This window comes from Cydia strobilella, chromosome 11, assembly GCF_947568885.1.
Source record: "Cydia strobilella chromosome 11, ilCydStro3.1, whole genome shotgun sequence".
Classification (NCBI taxonomy): domain Eukaryota; kingdom Metazoa; phylum Arthropoda; class Insecta; order Lepidoptera; family Tortricidae; genus Cydia; species Cydia strobilella.
This window is the reverse complement of record NC_086051.1, coordinates 4,057,073-4,081,421: the sequence shown is the minus strand read 5'-3', so window position 1 is coordinate 4,081,421 and position 24,349 is coordinate 4,057,073. Positions and strand designations below refer to the sequence as shown.

The window sequence follows — 24,349 nt, the reverse complement described above, 5'->3', positions numbered from 1 at the left end:
TAAGTTTATAATAATAATTATAACTTTCTTACTATCAAAAGTATCAAATTCCGCGATCACTGTTATGATATGTGGTATATATGGTATCTTCGAAAATATTGATCGAACGAAGAAGATGGAGGATTTTTTTATTACCTTTATATTGAGTTGGACATTTATTGATATAAATTATAACGAAAACCAAGTATGTAAAACCAAAAAAAAAAAACAAATTAATAACTTAATAAATAAAAAATGCCCCAATTCTTGATTGCTCGGTAGGGTGCCCAGAATGCTGGCTGAATTTCCCAGGACTCTACCAAACACATCAGAAAACGTAGAAAAAGAAAAGAGAAAGAAAGAGTTCGCATTTTGATAAGTTGAGGGATAAGTAGGGCACATAGTTTCGCGGTCTATTCCTATTTTTTCCAAATCATTGAGAACTGAAATCGCTTCAACGCCAATGGTTCCGTCAATATTATAATTTTAAATTTAGATTCTTAATTATGGCATGAATGGCGAGGTTGAAAATAGCTGAACCGCCTTACATAAAGATGCCCATTGCAAAACTATGTTCTATGAACGCTGACAAGTCTTGCTGTACTTAACCATCGGTTTCATATCGTCTTGAACAGATAACCTTAATTTGATTAGTTTCTAATAATATAAAATCAATACCTAACTTTAAATAGACTGGAATCTAGCCTAGTCCAATCTAGACTTAATGAGATTTTAATGCTTAAAATTTAAACAGCCTAGAACATCATAAGGTTTCAGTCTCATCTCTAAATGGAAATAAGATAACAGACAAACATCTAGCCAGTACTGGAAACCTTCAACTCAAAACCAAACTGATCTAACTACAAGTACATATTCACGCAATTCTATAATATATGTCCCAGGTAATAAGTAATATAATTCTGTGTAAAGTGATAATATAAGCCTGGGTCACTAGTATTCTAGTAAAGAAATTAAAGCAGTTTCGTTCTATTTGTAGACATTTTCCTCCCAACGACGGCTACATCAAGATCCTTGATCTAAAGCTGTATAACTCAGTCATGTTATTGTGGCTATATAAACTAAAGGATGACAAGATGTCATGTGCTTACATTACATGTCTACAAGGAAAATAAACTTTAAGTACATCAGGCATACGACATAATTTTAAACAGTGAGATGAAACATTTTCTTATTTAGTCCGAAGTATGTGGCCGCGTATGGTTTTAGGTCTGTATATTTGCATTTTATATAGAGTTGATAATTATTTAATAATCTAGTTCAATTAAGTACTGCATATAGACTCTTGAAATATTACGTAAACCTGTACAAGAAATATTTATCGAAGCTAAATATGTTTTTAGCTCCTTACCGCCCAGTGAGTGAAGTTTCGTGAAATGAAACACATACTCCATAGCTTAAAAAATTCTTTATAAGATAAGATAGTTTTAAGAGTAAATAAGAGCGATTACAGCGGCAGTTAAGCCTCTTTTTGCTTTTTGTATATGCAATAATTATATGTTATAGAACTTATATCTCATCGGCAGGACCAAAATATAAAGTTAATCGAGTACAAATAGGTAATTAGCTGTATTAGATTGACATAATTTAATTTCGATTATTCGTCCTCGTCTTTTGCCGCCGTTATTTTCTTACACCAACGCCTAATTATGTGCATAGGTCATCAGGTCGCGGATAACTCGGCGGGAAGCGCAAGAGACGCATGGCTGGCTTAAGGCCAAACAATTTATGGGTTTGTTTGATAAATATTGAGGTTTTTTTTAAGTGTTTTTTAGTAATTTAAAGAGATAAATAAAACGAAAACTCACACACAGAGCTCAAAACACAAACTCAAACGCTGGACACAGAATGCTTTCAAACTTAAAAAGTTAACGTTAACTTAGTAAGTTTTTCGTATGTTTTAAAGGGGTGTATAATTATAAAAAAAACTATCATATATGTTATAATGCCATTTTATATATTTACATGTTATAATGTAATTTTTGTTATACGTTTCTTTAGTTATGTTGTGATTTCATATATATTGTTATTGATATAATGCCTGTTATAGTATAATTTTTAAGTAGTATATAGACATCTTTTATAATGGATTATGTTATATTATATTTTTGTATAACGTAATACTTTGTACAATTTTAACAAATATGAATAATTATATTGTATAACATCTTTCGTCATTTTAGTTATGTATTTTATTATATCTTATTTTTTATTCCATGTTTTCAAGGTGTTCGATTCTGCGGGAGCGGCAGTTCTTATCAAACCTAAATTTTTTTGCTAGGTATTTTATTCTACGGGATGTCTAAGTCCTATTGTTGGTCATATTGTGTGTATGTTCCTGCTATTATTTTCCTACTTCGCCCCCTAAATCCTGTGGAGAGGCCAGGTCGCGGATCACTCGGCGGGATGCGCAAGAGACGCTCAACTTTCTTAAGGGTAAGCGCTCTTAGGAGTAAAAGAAATCTATATTGAGGTTTATCTGTTTTCTTATCTATTGTTAAACAAAGTATATTTATCGATTATAATTGAGAGACAAAAAAAAACTAAACGAATATACATCATACACCTAATATATTTCATATACTTACCTACACAAAAAATGTCTTTTTGCGCGTGCGGGTTTAATTTAAGAAAACAATTTGTAATGGAACTTACAAATAGACAAAGGAGCTTAAAAAAATATCTTATCAACTAGGTCTCTGTTGTTTGTGAACGATATTATTTGCCGTGGACAATAAACATTAAACTTTAACGGGTAGTTGCAATTTCGGTGTCTACCCCGAACATTTTTGTAAACTAATTTCGGGTAGTTTAGTGTTGTTTACTTAGATCTCCATTGACATTTTGCTAGGACGTCAGTCTTTCCGTGACCACAACTGGTGCAACTTAGCTAAAACGTCGGAATTCAAGGTAAAACAATGAAATTAAATCGCGGTAGACCCGTTCGTAAAATTAAATATGTGTTCAAAACGGGTCTCTATTGTTTGACATAATTATTGAATGTCATAATGTAATGATTGTCATATTATCATTAGTCATAATTTGGTTTTTCTCAGAAACGCGTAACTTTTCAGGATTGCCATAAAACAAACCTAACCTAACCTAATCTATTAACCTATCTATAGGATAACCCGAGGAAAATCCTGAAAAGTTAACGGTTTCAGAATTATGACTAATGATAATAGGACAATCATTACATTATGACTTTCAATAATTATGTCAAACAAAGGGACCCCGTTCAAAACGCGAGAGTATAAAGTATAATATTCTCCGAGAAATGCTGCCCCTTAACCAGTTAGAAAGCTGAGCGCGCAGGTCGAGTGTGGATCTTCATTAGAACTGGCCGAGCATTACTATAAATTGCCTGCATAGTTCAGGCGAATCTTAGGGCGGTTTCAGATTAGCGTATTTTTTTGCGCGTATGCGGTCGTTTCGGCGGTACGAGCTTACACGAGCGTTACATTTACCTACATCTAGTTTTTTTAGAGATAATACACGCGTTACTTTTCCCTACATATGGTCTATATGAGCTTACACGCTATAGTATGCATTTTCTCAAATGATGGCTTCGGTTACCGCGATAGCTACTCATGAAATAAAAATATGAAAACGGATTATATCGCGTATATTGAATTCATAATACATCCCGACGTTTCGACGGGTGACCCGTTGACCACGAACGCTGAAAAGGGTTCAAAACGACGGGATGTATTATAAATTCAATATACGCGATATAATCCGTTCTCATAGTTTTATTTCTCAAACGATTTTTACGCCTGAAAATCTGTTAAACAAAAGCCATTGTTTATTTTGTGCGAGCGGTGGGCTAACGTGTTTGAGCGCGTGCCAAAGCAACAATGTCGTTTAAGTAGCGGCTGTATCGTGGTGGTTTTAAGGTTCAAATCTATGTAATAATATGAGCGCTCGCCTATATTGAGGTGGTCGATGGTCCTACATTACCAAAACATGTTACAAGTACATAGATTACGTACGCTCGTATAAAACGCTAACTATTTTCACTAAGCAATATTTATTTGGTTTTGTCTTACGTCTTACTCTGGATTGATCTTCCAAACAATAAAAATTGTGCACCGTGTGAAAGCACTCGTCGCCTGAGCGTTTGAAACATCCGCACTCGGTTAGTGATTGTAGGGTAAAAGTGGAATAGACATGTAGCGACCTGTGCAAGTGGTAGGTCTAAAAATTTTAGTTTTATTGGAAGCTTACCCCCTTCTTTCTCATCGATCAGTGCCGTTCGATTCCTGCGGACTGACGACGTGTGAAATTGTGAATTAGGATTACATCACATTTATGTGCCTTAGGAACTTGTGAATTAACCCCCTTATTCATGAAACTTTACGGGCCTGATTTAGTTAAATTATATTTTATCCCTTTCTTACAAATACATAAGTGCCCTTAGGGGCAACTGGCCCACATTGTAAGCCACAATTAAAGTAATATAAATTTTTGTGTTTGTGTACGTCTTAATTTAATTTACTCATTTTTTATTATGTAATTACTTTTAAATGTTTTAACAGCATATGGAAATATTTTCTGGATTAAATAATTTCATTCATTCATTCATTGTATTAAAAGCAAAGGAAATTTTTTCAAAAGTGTCGATGTCTACGTTGGCACAAGACCTGATATGTCACGACTTATTTAGAAAAAGTAAGAATACCATTTCCGTATGTCACCATCGGTACAATTCTAAACTCAGATTCGTTCCCAGGCCCTCGGAGCAGAGGTCCGGTGCACCCGGTAGCTAACTAATTAACAGTTAATTGTTTCGGGCCCAGTTTACCGCGCGAGGGATAAAAGTTAAGGTATTTTCTAATTAGTGTTTATAGTCAGAGTCGAGTGTTGCCAGGCGGCAGTCATTTGTTTTTAATGTTTTGCTCAAGTTATTAAATCAAGTGTTTAAAGGCGCTTAACAGTTATCTTTAGTAATAGTTAAAGATAATTAAGTAGTTAATTGTATGTTATTATTTTATGAATATAGTTTCTATTCTAATAAAGATGTTTATAACTATCGAGGTTTAAGCATGGCAGGTAGGATTGGATATTATCAACGCAATTAGTCTTTTCTAGAAATGGCATTATTAACGTGAATTTTTCTACGTAAAGGCTGAATGGATTTAGCTGAAATTTCGAAAAGGAAAATTTTATAAGTTAGATTGACGTACAAAATAATTTCTATTCCAATAATCGCGTATAGGTACCTAATCTTGCATAAATAAATGTATGTAGAGTTAGACCAAGAAAAGCCTGCAACGATTTTGATAGCCTACGTAGTGCGTGTAATTTATTCAAAATTTCATACAAGTTTGACGTTTAAAAGAACACTTGCACTGCGTGTGCTATCAAGATCGTGTCAGACTAAACTTGTCTTGGTCTAACTCTAGTAATTTATTTGTTTCATTTATTTAGTAAAAACAGCTTAAATCTATCACTGCAGGTACCTAATGCGATAATTAAACGTAGAGAACGAATTTATAAGTGTTATAACTTAAACCCGATTCGGACCGAAATATATAAAGACAAAATACTGTTTTAACTGAATATTCGACACTATTTTACATCCGAACTACATATACTAGGAGTATAATAGGAAACGGAAGTAACTAGTAAAAGATAAGGACTTAAAAGGTCATAAAAACTCCAGGTCTGTAATATAAACAGCAAGATTTATGCATTTATAAACCTTAAATGCAATTTTATACAGCAGCTCTGCTTCATTTTGATCTAGATTATTGTAATGCTGGGGGTAGATCGTCGTTTTATGTTGTATTATAGAAACATCATGTATGGCCATATTGATCAAGCCTAACTGCTCGGCACGTGTTATCAAGATTTTTTTTGTATGTTATTAAAAAAATGGTTGTCTGTGAAGTCGTTTTAATATGTCTGTGAAGTCGGTTAACGGACGATAACTTTGCGTGATAACGTCATAAGAAAACATTGATGAAAAGGCCGTAACGTTACCATGGAGATCTGTCCATAACGTGACACTTTTTCGTGCATGCTACCGGTGTTCATCGATTTATAAGACGTTGTCACGTCAATAAAATAAAAACAATAACATATTTTATTCATTATCTGTGATCACGCTAGTACAAATTGTCAAAATTAGGTTAACCATTTTAAGTAAGACATTGTACTGTACAATGTCTTACTTAAAATGGTCAACCTAATTTTGACTGTTGTATACTCATGGCTAAGTTCATATTTTCATTAAAACAACACTTTCCAAATACAATTAAACATAACTAACAGTACATCTAACTGATGTCATTCAGTTATCGCTCATTTCGCTAGTACTTGTTCATGTATAGGGTTTTTTACTGTATTTAAAATAAAGCACCTGAAGATTAATAGATAAACGTAGACAGCAATTATTTTTAGACACAATTTCTATTTTACACAATTTGATCGTGACGTCACATGCTAGTGTTTCATATAAATTCCATAGTAGCAAATCGTTTTGACAGTTCGAAAATAGAAACTGATATGACTAGTAGTCAAATACCCTGTATGGGCGCAGCGAGACGTAGGTACGATAATTAAATAATATGATTCAAATATAAGTCTGATGTCAGTCTAGTTCTAATTGGCCTGTAAGTTCACAAAAGGAGTGTGTGGAAATAATGTGAAATTAAAATTCAAAAATCGACTGTAGCTCACTATAGAAGTAATCCAGTAGTTAAATATTGAGTGTAGATCCAGCATTAGAAACGCAGTCATTTCTACACTATCTGTTGAGATCTTGAAGCGACCAATGAAGTCGTTTACAAGATTACAGAGCCGGTCTATTTCAATGAAGACTCGAGATTTTGGAGATAACTATAATGACTCGATAAAAATAACTAGAGTTTGATGACAGCTTGAGATTTCATGTTATTATGTATTAATGGTTAGATTAGTTAACTGCAGAGCAAGTTTTGTGCAATCAACACAGAAATGGTCTCAGAAAGCTTTGTTATGGTAGCTTGACTATTTCACGAGGTCTGAAAACGGGTCACTATGTATACATGTGTACCATGTGTACATGTGGTAACGTGTACACCTAATCACGCGGAGGCAGAGAGTGTCAACTCGTAAAGTACGCTTTACGCGTATAAAGTTTAACCGTTACATATACTGGGCACAAGCAATAATATACGACGGTGCTATTGATCATAAAGTTCATAAAAGTCGTTAGCATAAATAATGTTCTGCCAACGCATAAGCAAAATAAATAACGGCCACAGATTCTCGACACAACTCGCCGTAAGCACCGTCATCATTTAAAATTAAACATTTAAAAAGTTGACACGAAATTAGTGCATATAGAGCGTTCTTTTTCTTTATTCCTATTTGAATGTCTGTCGAATGGTGTTCGAAGTTCAAAGTGTAGATATGAGTCATCTTTGGCTGGCGAATTTTTAATCGTATTTAAAGTACTAAATCCATGAATAAAATATACATAGATAATTCACTAGAAGATTACGAACGAAAAGGTTACATTTCAATAATTTGTGGCGAATACGTAATTGGCTATCCTTTTTTTTATTTTAACGTTAATTTAATGCCTTTATTTATGTTTTTACACAGCATAAAAGTAAAAAAGAAAGTTTTAAAACCTATAATCTACAGACATTGTGTAAGTCAAAACAATTTACAAATACATAAGTCAAAATCACAGATAAAGTCAAACAATTCATAGCTAATTCGGGCAAGTAACGCGTTTATGAATAACGCCATATATATATATATGTGTTTATATACCAAACCCGTTCCTAGACTTGAATCATAAAAGTTGCCACAAGATAAAGCTTCAGAATGCCTAATGCCATTCTTATCGTTTTTTTTTTCGATTAAAGTTTCGTCTTCATAACTTCTCGTTCACCTGATATCACTATTTACAGTTTATCGAATAATTGAGTACGTTTGGCTTTTGAGACAGTTGTTTTTGCCATTTTCTGTGTAGCAATGGTCTGATGTGGCAATACAATTCTCAAAAAACTTTGCAAATTAAAAAAAAAACGTGCTACGAATCAAAAAGGAAGTTTTTTTTATTACAAACTGGACCTGCTGTATTTTAATAGGTAGATAATTTATCATCATCATTCTCCTGGCGCATTCCCTATTTGGGGTCGGCCCTCCTGATACTTGATCGCCACTTGTTGCGATCTTTAGTCATTGCTGGCGTTAGGCCTAGCTCCGTCATGTCCTTGGAGATGGTTCTAGTCCAGTTGGTTGGCAGGCAGCCTCTGCCTCTCTTGCCCTCGTCTATAGCCATAACTAGTCTCGTCATGTGGTGTTCGTCTCTGCGCATTACATGGCCATACTAGCGTAATCGGCCCTCCTGCATCTTATGATGTATCTCTGCAACTTTAAAAGTGCCTCGGATATACTCATTCCGAATTTTGTCTGATCGAGTAACACCTCCAGACCAGCGCAGCATTTTCATTTCAGTGACATGTACTTTCTGTTCGTCACACTTTCTCATTCCCCAACATTCGGATCCGTAAAGTAAAGCTGGTCTCACTGCTCGTTTGTACACGGTACCCTTGGTTTTAATTGGCATTCTTGCGTCACAGAGAACTCCAGTAAGAGATCTCCACTTGAGCCATCCTGTTTTTATTCTGCTTTCAATATCACTTACGGTATCGGCTTTAGTATTAACAACGGACCCTAAGTACTTGAATTAGGTCCCTAAGTACTACGGACCCTAAGTACTTGAAGGTAGATAATTTATGTACTTAACTATTTCCTGTAACCTGTCAAAATATTTATTTATTTTTATTTATTTAATCTTTATTGCACAAAAGAAAATACAATCGTACAAAAGGCGGACTTAATGCTATGAGGCATTCTCTACCAGTCAACCTTCGGGCAAAGCAGATAATTTGTAGGCGGTGCAACATAGTGATTACATATATATATACAAGTATAGTTAAATAATGGACAGGCATAGACATACATACATATATCTGCATATATAATATTCATATAAATACATACAATATACATACATACAAATACATAAGATATCAGATGAAACTTTCAAAACAGAAACACTAAGAATTCATCGTTCTGCCAGCAAAGTACTCACGTAAGGATTTTTTAAATGCAAATCTATTCGGACACTGTCTAATTTTAACAGGGAGACTATTCCAAAGGCGAGCTGCCTGAATAGAGAAAGAATAGGACATGAAACCTGTTCGGTGAGATGGTATGGACAAAGAAAGGTTGCCAGTAGAGCGAAGTTGACGGACACGAGAAACACCATAGTAGTTGAAGAAAGATTTGAGATATTCGGGAGATTGGGGATCATTAATAACAGAAAAGAGGGTGCAAAGCATGCGAATATTTCGACGAACACGTATAGGAAACCAGCCGAGTTTAGAGCGGAAAGAGGAGACATGGTCGTATTTACGAAGACAGAAAATGAAACGAATGCAGTTATTTAGTAAACGATCTAACTTGTTCAAGAGCTCTTCATTTAAGTCTGGATAACACACATCACCGTAGTCAATTATAGGTAGGATTAATGTCTGTGCTAATAATATTTTTGTTTTAACGGGTAAAAAGTGTTTAAGTCTGTTAAGGGCATGTAGAGATCCAGTGACTTTTCGGCAAATTTCAGCTACCTGTATCTTCCAACTCAGGGTGCTGTCTAAATAGACGCCTAGGTCTTTTACACTCTGGCTGTAAGGAATCGGAGTGCCATTAAAATATACGGGGGGTGTAGAATCTATTTTCGCGAGCTGGCGTTCGCTACCTATGACAATGGCCTGACACTTAGACGGATTGACAAACAGACCGAACTTCTCAGACCATCGCTGGATATGTAAGAGGTCTAGATTTAATTTGTCAACAGTAGCAGCTAGGTCAGTAACGCTACAATGGTCATAGAGTTGCAGGTCGTCGGCGTAAAGATGGTACGAGCAGCGAAGGTCAGGAGTAATAAAATTAATAAATATGGAGAACAGTAGTGGTGAAAGGATACCTCCTTGAGGCACGCCAGTGGCTAGGTCACACCATTCCGACAAAGCGCGATCAACTCGTACCGCTTGCTGACGTCCGCAAAGATAAGCCGAGAACCAATTTCGCGCACCAGGCGACACATTGAGGTGCTCAAGAAGGCCAAGGAGAATCTGATGGTCAACAGTGTTGAATGCGTTTGAAAAATCTACAAGGATAAGTACAGTGACCATTTGATTCTCCATGCCACGTCTGATGTCCTCAGTCACCTTAAGCAGCGCAGTACAGGTGCTATGTCCCGGCCGAAAACCTGACTGATAGGGGCTCAGAAGTTTGTTTGAGAAAATAAACCTAGACAGCTGCTTGTGAGCCACCGCTTCAGCGATCTTCGACAGAAACGGGAGTATGGAAATGGGCCGGAAATGACTTACTAAAGAGGGGTTATTGATTTTTGGTAGAGGTATGACGAACGCCCTGCGCCAGAGAGATGGAAATTCGCCGTTAGAAAGCGAGAAGTTGATGATATCAGTCAGTATAGGAAGCACGCAGTCAAGGACAGATACTATCATATACCGGCCGATATCATCACAACCAACTGTCTTGGATTGAATTGACTTAATGATAGCCTTAACCTCTGATTGGGTAGTGAGTGAGAAAGAGAAAGAGACCGCGCCAATCGAAGGTAGGGACAAAACTTCAAAAAGGGTGTTAATTTTGACATTGTCGTCAACGGAGAGGGCAGACGAGAAATGCTTGTTAAGGTCAGAAAGGGAGAAAGAGGTACTATCAAATTGACTTACAGGTTTGCCCAAACCTAGAGACTTCAGAAAAAAATACATTTTGTTACTTTATTATCTCTTTGACTTAAGCCAATAAAATATCAAATCTTTCTGCTCCTTATCGAACAATCCTTTAGCAAAGCATTAATGCGTTAAAGCTCCACACATACCACATACATATTCCTTTTCTTTCGGCTCCATAGACCAATGCCTGCCATCCGTTAGGCGGCACTTGTAAATTGTCATTCCATGTTAATTTTATTACTATTTATTGGTCTTTTTATAAAGTGCGCCGGCGACTATCAGCTGACGCTTAAGGTACCGTTCGGGTTCAGGCTACACCAGCATTACTACAGCAGCGCGACATTACTGCCAACCGCATTATTGTCTGATTGTGAGAGCGGCAGTAATGTTGCGCTGCAATACTGCTGCAGCCGACTGCATTATTGCAACGTCAAATTTAATATATTATTTTTGATAAAATGACTTTTTTGACATTTCCTGTAGTAATGTAGAATGTAGTCGACTGCCGGATTTTTGACATTTCCAGCAATGCAGTCGGCAGTAATGTCGCGCTGCAATATTGCTGTAGAAATACTAGTGTAACCTGAATTCAAAAGGTAACTTAAAGGTTCCCGACCACTGCGCAAATGACCAGTTAGTTTTGAGCTCTGATTAGGTGCAGTTGTCTCGAATATCTGTGGCAAGTAATGTTGAGATTCTTAAGACTGTTTTATGAAATGGTAGAAAATCCTAAGGAAAAACGACTCCTTCACTTGTAAATTCAAATACAAATAGCTTATTTGCAGGTAAATGTATAGCTGGAAGGATCTTATACACTACTGAGCAAGCACAACTGTGTCAAAATTTGATTTCATTGATTTCTTATTGAACATACCACCGATTGCGGGTCATTTTAACAAAACAATAGTTAAAATAATTGAAGGAAATCCCATAATATTATTTAAGTAACTTTATTGCGTATATATTAAACTGACTAGTCTGGACAAATATAAAAAAAACGGCCAAGTGCGAGTCGGACTCGCGCACGAAGGGTTCCGTACCACTACGGAAAAAACAGCAAAAAAATCACGTTTGTTGTATGGGAGTCCCATTTAAATATTTATATTATTCTGTTTTTAGTATTTGTTGTTATAGCGGCAACAAAAATACATCATCTGTGAAAATTTTAACTGTCTAGCTATCACGGTTCATGAGATACAGCCTGGTGACAGACAGACAGACGGACAGACGGACGGACAGACGGACAGCGGAGTCTTAGTAATAGGGTCCCGTTTTTACCCTTTGGGTACGGAACCCTAAAAAAACGCTATCATAATATCAATCCTCTATTTTTACGATTCGATATATTTCATAAAATAAACTACGTATAGAGGTTAATCAAACAAACATATCAGATCTTCTTAACAATATACCACGCGTCCATTATCTGATATAAAAGCACAATACCGATTTCATGCAATCCGCAACTCATAAACCGGTACCGGTACCACAATCTTGAACGGGAGCATCTGATCTAAATACGCACTACCCTATCTGACGTACCAATTTGTCTTTGATACTAGTCAGACTAATATAGACTTTATTTCAAGGTGGTAAAATTATCTGAGATATAACAGTTAAGTTGGTGGTTGTGTACAATGACACAATATAATTTACTGTCCAAATTATTCATACGGAAGCCTACAATTGAACCCTTGAACTCGATAACCGGTATTAAACAATGGTATCAGTTCATGTTATAACATTTATTTGGGAGCGCACTTACGGTACAAAAAATATCGAGAGTAGCTTGCATTTGGAATTGGAGGGTTCTGTGATACTATTTATTTAATAAAATAAAAAAATTGATTATTCTTTACAATTGAGATATTTTTTGTTTATAAATGGGATCTTGTCTTGAATTAATTATGATTCATGAACTTGTGTTCTTTATTAAAAATATGTACAAACATGATTAGATATTAATATACGTAGTTAGTAGTATTTTAATACAAAGGTAGGCAGCTACATACCTACTTATCAAGACAGCGGCAAATCAGTTGTTAATTTTATTCCAATGTATAAAAACAAACATGGGAAACATAATATTGTCTTCGGTTACCGGTTGGGTGACCCGTTGACCACGAACGCTGTAAAGAGTTCGAAACGTCGGGATGTATTATAAATTCAATATACGCGATATAATCCGTTTTTCATAGTTTTATTTCATGGGAAACATAAACCAATATAGAAAAAATAATTTAACTGTGATTGTATAAACAAGTTTGAGAACAAATCAAATTATTTTATTAAAATATTTTGATTTGTGTTTTTGATGTGATTGTATAGTTTGTATTCAAGTTCTAAGAAAAATATTGTTCATTTATTCAAAATATGTTATCAGTAAAAATCACCATTCAGTAAAAAATAAAGAGCCGGGAACCCTAATCCTATCACCGACATTAATGTCATATACCTAGCCAAATGATACCATTGACACTAATGCACTTTACGGCTTTAATATAAGGTTGCAAATTGCGTAATCCTTTTTTGTCACAGAAAGGTCTATTATTCAAATATTACGCCACTTAACTTGACAAAGATGAACATACCAGAAGTCAATTTTGAACTATTTTGAACTGGTTTATATTTTAATGGTCAATGTTTTTGGAGACAATGGTTTAGATTTATGATTGTATGCTAATGTGAAAGTTTTGTTTATGGGAACATTTTTTTTTTTTGTTTTGTGACAATATTATTTTGCCTATAATAAAGGGTAAGGAAGATAGCGGGATAGAGGTTTATCATTTCAATATTAAGTTTAATGAATTTACATATGTAACAAAGTGCAAAAAAAAAAAAACCGCATTGGTTCCTTTTTGTTTAAGCTAAAAAGCTCAATTAGTAGCAATCAGTGACGAAGTTAACTTATTAATTGTTGTTAAAACAACAAAAAGAATTAACGGATCAAATACAAATCGTATGTTTAGCACAATACCTGTTTAAAAGTGAATATACATATTTATAAAAGTTTCATAGAGCAATTAACTACCAGCAAAAGTTTTGCACAAACTTTTGCACAAAAGTAACTAAATATAACGTGCAAACTGACTGAGCACTCAAAATATTCCGATAAAAAAAAACATAATGTGACGGTTATAGTAATATATATACGCGCGACTATATTCTTACATGACTTATAATACCACTTAAAGCAACAAATGGATTTACAGTACTTGTAGCTATATCAAAGATCTGCTCTATCAATTCAATACCGTGATCCGTGTCCAAACACATGTCATTTTGGTACATGTTTTTGCGCGATAATATCATGTATTGTCATGTTTTTGACATGATTTGATCAGCGTTTGACATGCTGTTTGTAACGGTTTCAAAAATGAAAAAGGTTTTTTTGTGTAAGTTTTGCTTGTGGTTTCAATTTGCTAGACTTAAAAAACATGGAATCGAAAACTTTTGCATCATCATTTCTATCTACCGGTGTTTGCCTAGTAGCAGACTACTCGGGTAAATAATTAAATAAACTACTTGAATTGGTATAACAAAATTTGGAAAAGTAGCTTTCCATCTTAGTTTACAAACCTAGAGGAAAACCCTAAACAAAGTAAAATACGTACATCGTGTTAGACACTAATTTGTTTATTCAGATTCATATTTTTTATTTGATTTCAGATGATACATGTATCATGTAGAATTATTTAGGTACAATAAAAATAACTAAAGCCTAGATCATGCATGCATTTTAATAGATAAAGATTACATATAATTATTATTTCTAACAACATTGAGAGATTTAATAAAAAGAAATATACACAGAAACGTAAGTGGTGAAGTAAAGATTTTATTTTTTAGTAATAAAATAAATCTATTTTATAAATATTACAAAAGCAATATAGTCATATGTTTTCCCAAAGTACTTAGGTATCGGTATTAACGATATAACTACTCAAAATATCAAATGCTAAAGTATCTAAGTAATTCTCACATACGTTTATATATTTGCGACACACATAAAAAAATCGACTATTTGATATTAAATTTGAAATACTTATACTACTACTATCGGAAAAGTAACCGGATATTAGAGGCGTCAAGTCATAAGTTCAAATATAATAGTTCTTTACGGCAATGCTCCAATTGCCGGCCGCTTCCCACGATAGAAATGTTATAACCTGCCTAACCCGGTATTAGCGGACGAGTAGCTCTTTCGTAAGTTTGTTCCGCTTATAACTATAACTTTATCGCTTCGAATTAAACATACAACAGTGAGTATTTAAACTTTATTGTTCAGATTATTATATTCGTTTAACTTGATAGGTTATCCATGAAGTCGAACGAAAGGCTAGTCATACCTACGAACTAGGCTCATACATCATCATATAGGCTAGGACTAAAATGTCCACACCATACATTACTATGGTCTCAAAGTCCTTTGTCTTGCTTGTTCCTTAAGTAGATACTACTATGTATATATTTATTGAACATTACAAGTTTTTTTATTATTAGTTCAATATTATGAAAGTTTCAGACTACCTATTCTTGGTGTTACGTGTACGGAGAATACTTAAATGCAAAACATACGTATTTACTATAAATATGGCAACTAAATATATTATTATTATTATCTAATTATTATTTATGAGTATAATTTTGATCTTGCTAAATGCAATATTAGTTTAGTTCTTAACAAAATATATATTTGTAAAATATGAAATTAGTTAAATTATTATTACAATCATCCCTACCATATAATTATATGTAAATGAGAAAATATCAATGTCGGTCTATCCCCGCGTCATCTGTCCACGCTTATTTATACAGCTGAACCAATTAAATAGATGAAATTTGTTATCGAGATAGTTGAATCCTGGGGAAAGACATAGGATTCTTTCTCTACAGACTAAGTAGCGAGAATAAGCTAGTAGGCAATACAATCGTCTATGCTCAATCAAAATCGAAAGTCAACACCACCAATACCAAAGAAGAAGAAACCTCCAAACGCGATCAGTAATGTTATTATAATAGTGAACGGCGATGATGGCACCTTAATGATTTAAGGCGATTTGCCCAATAACTGTAATCAGTTCAAAACCTCTGATATATCAGTCTTGATGTCCACATAATTTATAGTTTGTTTTAAGCAAGTCACGCTAGATGGTGTTGCATTTTATGGCGCTTATATTATAATGACATCACAGTTAAGTTCCCGGCAAGCTCGGCCGAATTTCACCTGCCCATACAAACGGAGTTTCGTTCTCATTTTAAAACTTCGTGTTAGATTGTAACGAAACTTTGCATATACAATGACATGAGGTATATCTAGATCTGTAATAAGTTTATATAGCTCCAGTTTATAAAACAAACGAAAATGAGCAAAAACAAGTTTTGTATGAAAACCTTAAATTCGCTGTATTTTTTTTACTGTGGTATCTGAAGCCTCATAAACTAATTACAAGCCTAGATTTACCTTATGTTATTGTAACTACAAAGTTTCAGAGCAATCTAGCTAGTCGTTTTAAAATGCGAGCGTAACTACGTTTGTATGGAGACCCGTGCTTGCCGGGGACTTAATATCTTTTGCCTTTTGCCTTTTTGGCTTTTTGTTGGCCGTGTTTCAACTATGTTACCGAATGTATTTTTTACATTGAGAATAGGGCTTGTACTGTAAAAATATTGTAATACGTATTGCTCCTTCCATCGTACTTTTATTTAGGTTTTTGCAATGCAACATACTTATTTTATGTTTTGTGATGATACTTGTGAATTATAATGATACATTTTCGAATTGATTGATCATCTTAAAATAGCATATCTATTCAAATAGCATAATCCAAGAAGTTTTAGAAATATTCTTACACAAAAAAATGGAGATGTAAAATAGTGAAAGTGTAAGTCTTTATTATTTCATTTAGGCATAATACAATGCACCTATGAGTATCAGAAACTACCACCGGTTCTAATCCTACGCCACAACGCCGAGAAGATACCGGCGCAAGAATCTCGGCGAGACTATTTTTAGGGTTCCGTACCCAAAGGGTAAAAACGGGACCCTAGTACTAAGACTCCGCTGTCTGTCTGTCCGTCTGTCCATCTGTCCGTCTGTCCGTCTGTCCGTCTGTCCGTCTGTCTGTCACCAGGCTGTATCTCATGAACCGTGATAGCTATAGACAGTTGAAATTTTCACAGATGATGTATTTCTGTTGCCGCTATAACAACAAATACTAAAAAGCGAAACCCTCGGTGCGCGAGTCCGACTCGCACTTGGCCGGTTTTTTTTTAAATAGGTTTTTGCGTAATTCTTCCAGAAAACGTATCAAACATATGGCTACGACTCGTCCTCATAAACATGCTAGATCGCATCAAGACGTAACCGAAGTAATTGCTAAAACCAAATTTATTTCAGACCAAATAAAAAGGTGAAGTCGATTTTACCGTAACAATGAATACAATGGCGATATCACACAATGTAAGTTTACCAACAAAACACTCACAATGTGATGCGTGATTAATTCTATCATGCAATAAGTGCTCCCTTTTTGTCGTTAAGTGCCCTTTGTAACGTTTGAATGGAGTTTTTTTTACTATTTTGAAAATAGCAACAATGCTGTGATATGATACAGAAATTTGATAATTTGTCATATTGGCCTAGTAAGAAAAGTTGAAAAGGGAATTGAAATGCAAAGCGAGCTTTGGATAGATTCGATGTTGAATATTTAATTCAAATAAATATCAAAATCAAATAGGTAATTATTGATACATATTATCACTCCATCTCTGACAGTGTGAGAATCAAAAAATCGTAAATATAAAAACTTTTTACAGAACAGATAAATTTTAAAAGTTGAGGAGGTGTAGAGTAAAAAAAATATGAATACCTAAATATTTCTAATTTCTAAAGTGCTGCAAACTGTGATTATTTATATTTTATTAGCCCGACACGGTTTTACCCAGTTATGTATATGTTGGCTTACTAATATTATTGTAATTTTGACATTTCGAATAAAGTCATGCGATAATAATAACCTTTTGAATTTAAGGAGACGCAAAAACTCATCATAACATTCAGGTATTATGTGATATTATACTGTTATAAGTATCACAACATGATTGCAAATCTGTGATTTTCATAGGTAATTAACATTTTATATTCCAAGCTTTTCCCATATTGTAAATAGAAACCCATCAATCCATTTTATGTTGTAATATTTGTAGTTTGCTATTTTATTGCTAGTTATAATATTATGATTGCTATAAATAATATGAAAAGACGAATGGAGGTCTCTATAGAACTAGATTATGTTATTAGGAAAAGTCTTTAGAATGTAAAGACTAGGATGAATGTTAGTAAGGCTGGGATTGCACAAGATTAGTTTAACTGATGATATTATAGAGGATGAAAGTAGTGAACAGCCATCTGTTCAATATTCTTCCTCTTCGTTTCTAATCCTTAGTGGTAAAGTGAAATTGTCGTTCCGCTAAAAGCAGGATGATATCAAATACCATACCTACCTACTCACAATTTTAATTAAGTAAGTACCTACTATTTTCTGTTACTTGTGTGTTTAGGTACATAAATACGCCATTCGAACAGAAAAGCATGCGAAATGAATTATTTTTATTGCAATGTATTAAATACAAATATTTTTCTAGTGCCAATGAACTGCACAATTTATACACATTTATTAAATAACCAACCGTAACAAATTCTTAAAGGAAGTATCGACAACCACAAATACTACACTTTATTTTTACTATAAAGTACAATCGAAAAAACATCACTGCATTTATCATGTGGTTCGCAAAACAATCGGCACTGCACAGAACATCCGTTCTCTAGAGAGCTATGAAGCAATAATCATAAATTAGTTGGACCAATCTGCCAATACGGGACCCTGTAAGGCAACGATTGAGTTATAAGTCAGCCTGGAACGTGACTGATCCAAATCTGCTACAATTCATTGGTTTTATATAGAAGAAATCGCAGAGCAATTGATTCCAGAGCTCATAAGCAACCATCAATGTCGCTTTGAACTTTTTATCTGAAGATATGTGCGTGATTTTATTTTTACTTTGTCTAATTTATTCTCGCTTCTAAGCCGACTTTTTACATTTAACAGTTTGTTTATCGTATTAATTAGTTAGATTCCATTATAATTTCTGTCTTCGATAAGATCAGGATGTATGAATAAATATTTAAAAGATAAAATTTGTAATTAATATGGATATGTAACGACTAGTGGCTATGGATTCGCATTAATGAAGCTTTTATCTAAATACAAAATAGTAGCAGACCAGTTTTAGGTTCGACTTTCTAAAATCAAATTTGAAAGTGATCTTATAAAAGCAATATGCTTTTAAAAGGAAATTGATGGATACCGGATGCATTACATTAAAGAAGTTAAAAAACTTCGAACTTTGCCTAAGCTTGCGTCAAAAATTGACATCATTAGTCATGCTCAGAATTTAAACGTCAATTGAACAAAAACAGACGACGTAAACAAATTGAATATTCCCACATAAGAAGGTGAAAATCCACAAGTAAATATGGGATCAAGTATGATAACAAATGATCTTTTTGTGGAACATTACAATGTCAACCTTGTTGTCAAAGATGTAGAGTATACAGTTGTTTGTAAGGAAGATAATGTCGTTAGCGAAGGTATTAAAGTTTACAATCAAAATGCAGTTTCGTTTTATGCAGTCTAAAGAGGGATCCGCATGTGTTCTTTGATTAATGATGTTAACTCCTGGGCTATTATCAAAAGATAGTGCAGGGACAATTGTTACAATGTGAGGTTGTGACCAAAAAGTTTACAAAGGTACATTTTCTGTTAGCCGATTATTGTTTTTCAATACCATTCCCTATTACCTGTCGTTAAGATCGAAATTGGTGCAGCCCTCATTTTTTTATCTCAAATGCAAGCTTGGGAATTTGCCCTAGTAAAAAAGTTGACTAATGATTCTGGTTTGAGATCAAAACGATATTCATGCGTGTTTTTTTCTGGAAGGTGACGCATTTTGTTCCACTTAACGCTTTTTACTGAGCATCTGTTTAATGACGTTAACGATTGCTTTTGTGTTTGACTAGGATCCACGCTTTACTTTTTTAATAAATTAAAGGAAGTGCTTTATTCTTCGAGAGTTTTAACTAAATGCATATGGCGAAGGTCCAATTTATCATTAAATGTTGCAACAGATTGGGGCTCAAATGTGATTCGCTTAAATTTTTTATAAACATTTAATTAAGCAATAGCTAGAAACTCTTGTTTCAAATAAACTTTTTTTTTATTTCGCGTTCTTCGTAAACTCGAAGTTATCATTTATAATTAATGAAGTCAATAAAAACATTAAAAACTAACAAAAGTGAACACGAGTAGTCGTTAGTTAATCCCTTAAATTAACCCCCAGCGTGTGACGTAAACATATAACAGCACTTTTACGCAACAGTAACTCTTTGCTATCTTCGTATGTAAATAGCGTAATCTCGGAGCACCACTTTCATCTACGCCTGTGATCCCAAAAGGAAGTTATCTTAACAGTAAACATCGGCTGTTACGCCCTACCGCACGAGAATGGCAACGCCGTACCTTTCACCTCGAAATGTCGTAAATGCCACTGGGTATTATTGAGTTTTATACGTTTTGATTGCAAAGGTCTCATTATATCACGGACTCGTTCGTTAGACGCAGGCGCAAGGTCGCGATAAATCGGTGAACTTAGCGAGCTGAACAGAACGTGGTAACTAGGGCTCTTATTCTGGCTAGCATTTGCCTTAGGCGAACTAGTGTGATCGTCAATTAAGTAAAGTTAAGAATTTCAAGGCCATACATAATCAGGTTTGTATAGGGAGTAAATTAGATATTAAAGATGCTAATTTATATCGTAAATCAGTGAATACCTAAGCAGAAATTGAAGAAAACCAACGTGTGGAGATTAAGCTCTTATTTATTGAAAATCAAGCGAACGTTTCTGTTTAAACAAAATCAAAACTGGAAGCTGATACTTTTTGGGTATTCAGTCTATTACGATTTAATATTTTGGTTTAGTTAGGTACCTATAGTAAATTTCTGTACTTAATAGAACTAAAGCTCAATTTAAGTATCCTCATCATAGTGTGGCATTAGTCTCTTGAAAAATAAACGTAATATATATTCTAATAGAATAAAATATATCACTAAAACCGCTGCCGCTTCACATGCTCTAAATTCAAACAAGAAATTTTACTATAACATGAAAAACCCATCAGCATAAAAAAATATCGATTCAACTGAATTAAATTCTACCTAAAAGACGATAGAAATTCAAGTAACGAAACGCAAAGGTTTTCTGTGCGATATTGCATCACGCAACCCACGCAGTTTATACGAAATTTAAGTATTCTCTATTTTATTTATGGATATAATTACCCCCTTCATTAAAAGATACATTGAAATTGATTCATTGCACTATCTAATGATGAAAGCAAACATTTGTGAACCAATTTGAATATAAAATAGCGTAGGATCGAAAATAAATTTAACTTTTCTTAATAAATTTCTGACTTTACGCGTTTTAATTTGGTTTTGTGAGATATTGGTCGCAATTAGAATGTTATAAATAGGAAGTGTAAGATGAAAGTTATGAATTATGATTGAATTGGTTATATGGTGAAGCTATGAATAGCTCTATCAATTATTTTAATATCAGTGTTAAGAGTATTTAGAGATTTAATAGTTGGCAAAATTGGGTTTCTTGCCTGCCAAATAAAGAATTTATTATTATTATTATTTATTATTATTATTCATCATCATCATCATCATGTCAGCCGATAGACGTCCACTGCTGGACATAGGCCTCCCCCAAGGCTCGCCACTCCGACCGATCCTGTGCCGCTCGCATCCACCGAATTCCCGCGACCTTCACCAGGTCGTCGCTCCATCTCGTTGGAGGCGTTATTATTATTAACACATTTTAATAGTTGCATGCTGATTCTCTAAATATGATGTCTAAAAAACTTACACTTATCTAATCAACTAGTACGCAAGCTGTTTTGCTTGAAAATTAAGATTATACATTAAATGCTCGTGCCCCTAATAAAAACTAAAATCTATCTTGATAGTTTTTATCACCCTTTGACTTAACCTAAATTTGAAAACCGGATTACAGCATTTACAGCTTTTATAGCCATAGTTTACAAATTTTGTGCTACTTTTACTGATAGAAAATTGATTTTAATATAACATGACTTTGTTGTGCTTAACAAATTATTTAAAACATTATTTTTATTACAAACAAATAACGATTTTATATTCTTCACGATAAGGTCGTTGTTCTGTTCGTTTTAAACTGTTCTGCATATTCTAGTTGATGGTTGTATACCAACTTTTATTGTGGTTTTTGTATCCGTTTTATTACAACATTGTTTTAACGAGGCGTAATTAGCCTAGTTTCTATTTTATATTACCTGCCCATTTATAGTCTGTTGCTAGGTTTTTCATTGCGAAATTACTTTGATATAAAATTCGGATCAGATTTTTTTTTACTATGAGTTAATATGCAACTTTCCGATTCAAAGCAATTCATAAAAAAAGTGTCGGTTAGACTAATAGGTGTCTCGGGCGACCACAGGACAGGCTCCATCTTTGCCTAAAGATTAAGTCTGGCGGTGCAAATGGGCAACACCGCCTAGGGAGCATTCCAGAAGCGGGTAGCTTAGGGGAGGTATTTTTTACTTAGTTTTTATGTATGTATTTAGGTACTTGTAAAAATTCTTATAAATAGCGGGATTATAAATATTAGGTATATTATGTTTTCTGCAAGTATATACTTTCCTGTAAACGTTATAAAATAAACGGACTTAAAAGCCTAATTTTCGTATGTACTTCGTCCTTATAGGTCTAGTAAAACCTTTTATTTCTTAAAAATTATATAATGAGTCTTGAAAGAGTATATCCAAATCGTTAACTTTTGTAAGGTCCACAGAAAAGACTCCAGTTTTTCGAAAGTTTTTGACCAATTCACTTGGTCGTTAAAATATGTTATATATTTTATACATAGGTAAATAAGATATTACCGTAAAGCTTTATTTTTTTCTACGAAACGATAGTGCACGTAAAATTCTTGAAAGAAGTTTACGTGCTAGCTGTAAGTTTTTTACCAATAAGTTATAAGCTAAACGGTTTGTCAGTAAAAGAAAAAAGTTTTTTTACTTACGTAAATAAATTTAATTTAATCGTTTGCAAGAAACCCATTTCGAAAGACTATAAAGTCTATGCGCATGTCATTATATTTATTGTGTCGTAGTGTATGTAGACATACAACCATTTTATAACGGCTAGTAAAGATCGCAGCAAGATGCTAATTTGGTGCTACGAGTATAGGTATCATACCATTTCTGACAGCCGGCCACCATTCAGCATTGACGCCGCGCGTTTTAAATTGCTCCCTTCATGGTCTTAGTTTAAATGCAGATTGCCAAATGTCGCGTGATCGGAAGGCGACATTTAGACAATTCAAAGGAAACCGTTTACGAGTTTTTTACGAAAAACTACAAAATAGGACCTTTAAAAATAATACAAACGTATTCTCCTCTCTGCATATTGACAGTATGGAAAATATATTTCCATAATCTGATTTATATTAATCATAGCTATGGCCCTTTGTTTGACTTTTTTCGAATTTTTGATTATTATAAAAGTTAAAAATGTGTACGGAAATTGTGTTTCGCTCCTGCTGCAGCAGTAATGTTACATCAAAAATACTGCCGCAGTCGCCATCCGTATGTAACCTTAAAAAGCTTCGCTAAAAACACGTAAACGTAAAACAGTTGAGAAACTATTAAATTGTCGATTTCACACTTCATCTTTATGAAGTTGCGTGAGACGCTCAATTGAAATATGTTGTAAAAGGATCGCTATTTCGAAACAGGTAAGTACGAATTATTTTATAATAAACTTACTGCGTAAATAATATGTTTTTAAAATGGTCGGTGACTAATTTAATTAATTATTAATAAATAGTACCTAAAATTCGTATATCCTCTACTTATTCCATCCACGTCTGAATCAAAGTTTAATTTAAAAACTGGATAAAAAACAACTAACGGCCTCAATTTTGCTAAAGATACGACATAGATCGGACATATTGTGTCAGTGTCAAAAGTGACGTTTCTTCAAACAAAAACGTCACTTTTGACACTAACATATCCGATCCATATCATATCTTTTGCAATTTTTTGAATCAGGCCGTGAGCGTCCCAAAAAATGATACAAAAAAGTCAGCGGATACGCAGTACAATTTATTAATCTAATCAGCACAGTTCCCATAGCTCCCAGTGTCAAATCGTATCATTTATCAAAATCTAACTTCTGTCCTAACCTATCTACCACACACAGAGTACCTTATATTTTTAATTTGTATTTTGAACCTTATTGCAGAAAGTAAAAGTACAGTTTTCAGTGATACAATTAACGTCATCAAGCAGATGATTCTTTTTTGTAATATGAGTCTTAACATTAGTGCAGAGAGTTGGTTTTTCATTAGCGAAACTGTTATTATTGAAGCTCGCGCGAGATTTTGTTTATTGTAGATGTGTCACTGAAGGA

The 24,349-nt window shown here is 34.0% G+C and overlaps 1 protein-coding gene across 1 annotated transcript in view; it reads left to right on the top strand.

Moving 5' to 3' along the window:
- LOC134745392 (protein embryonic gonad-like) overlaps nt 1–24,349 on the top strand; it is a 145,519-nt gene that overhangs the window by 21,253 nt on the left and 99,917 nt on the right. The gene's annotated exons all lie outside the window — the stretch shown is intronic.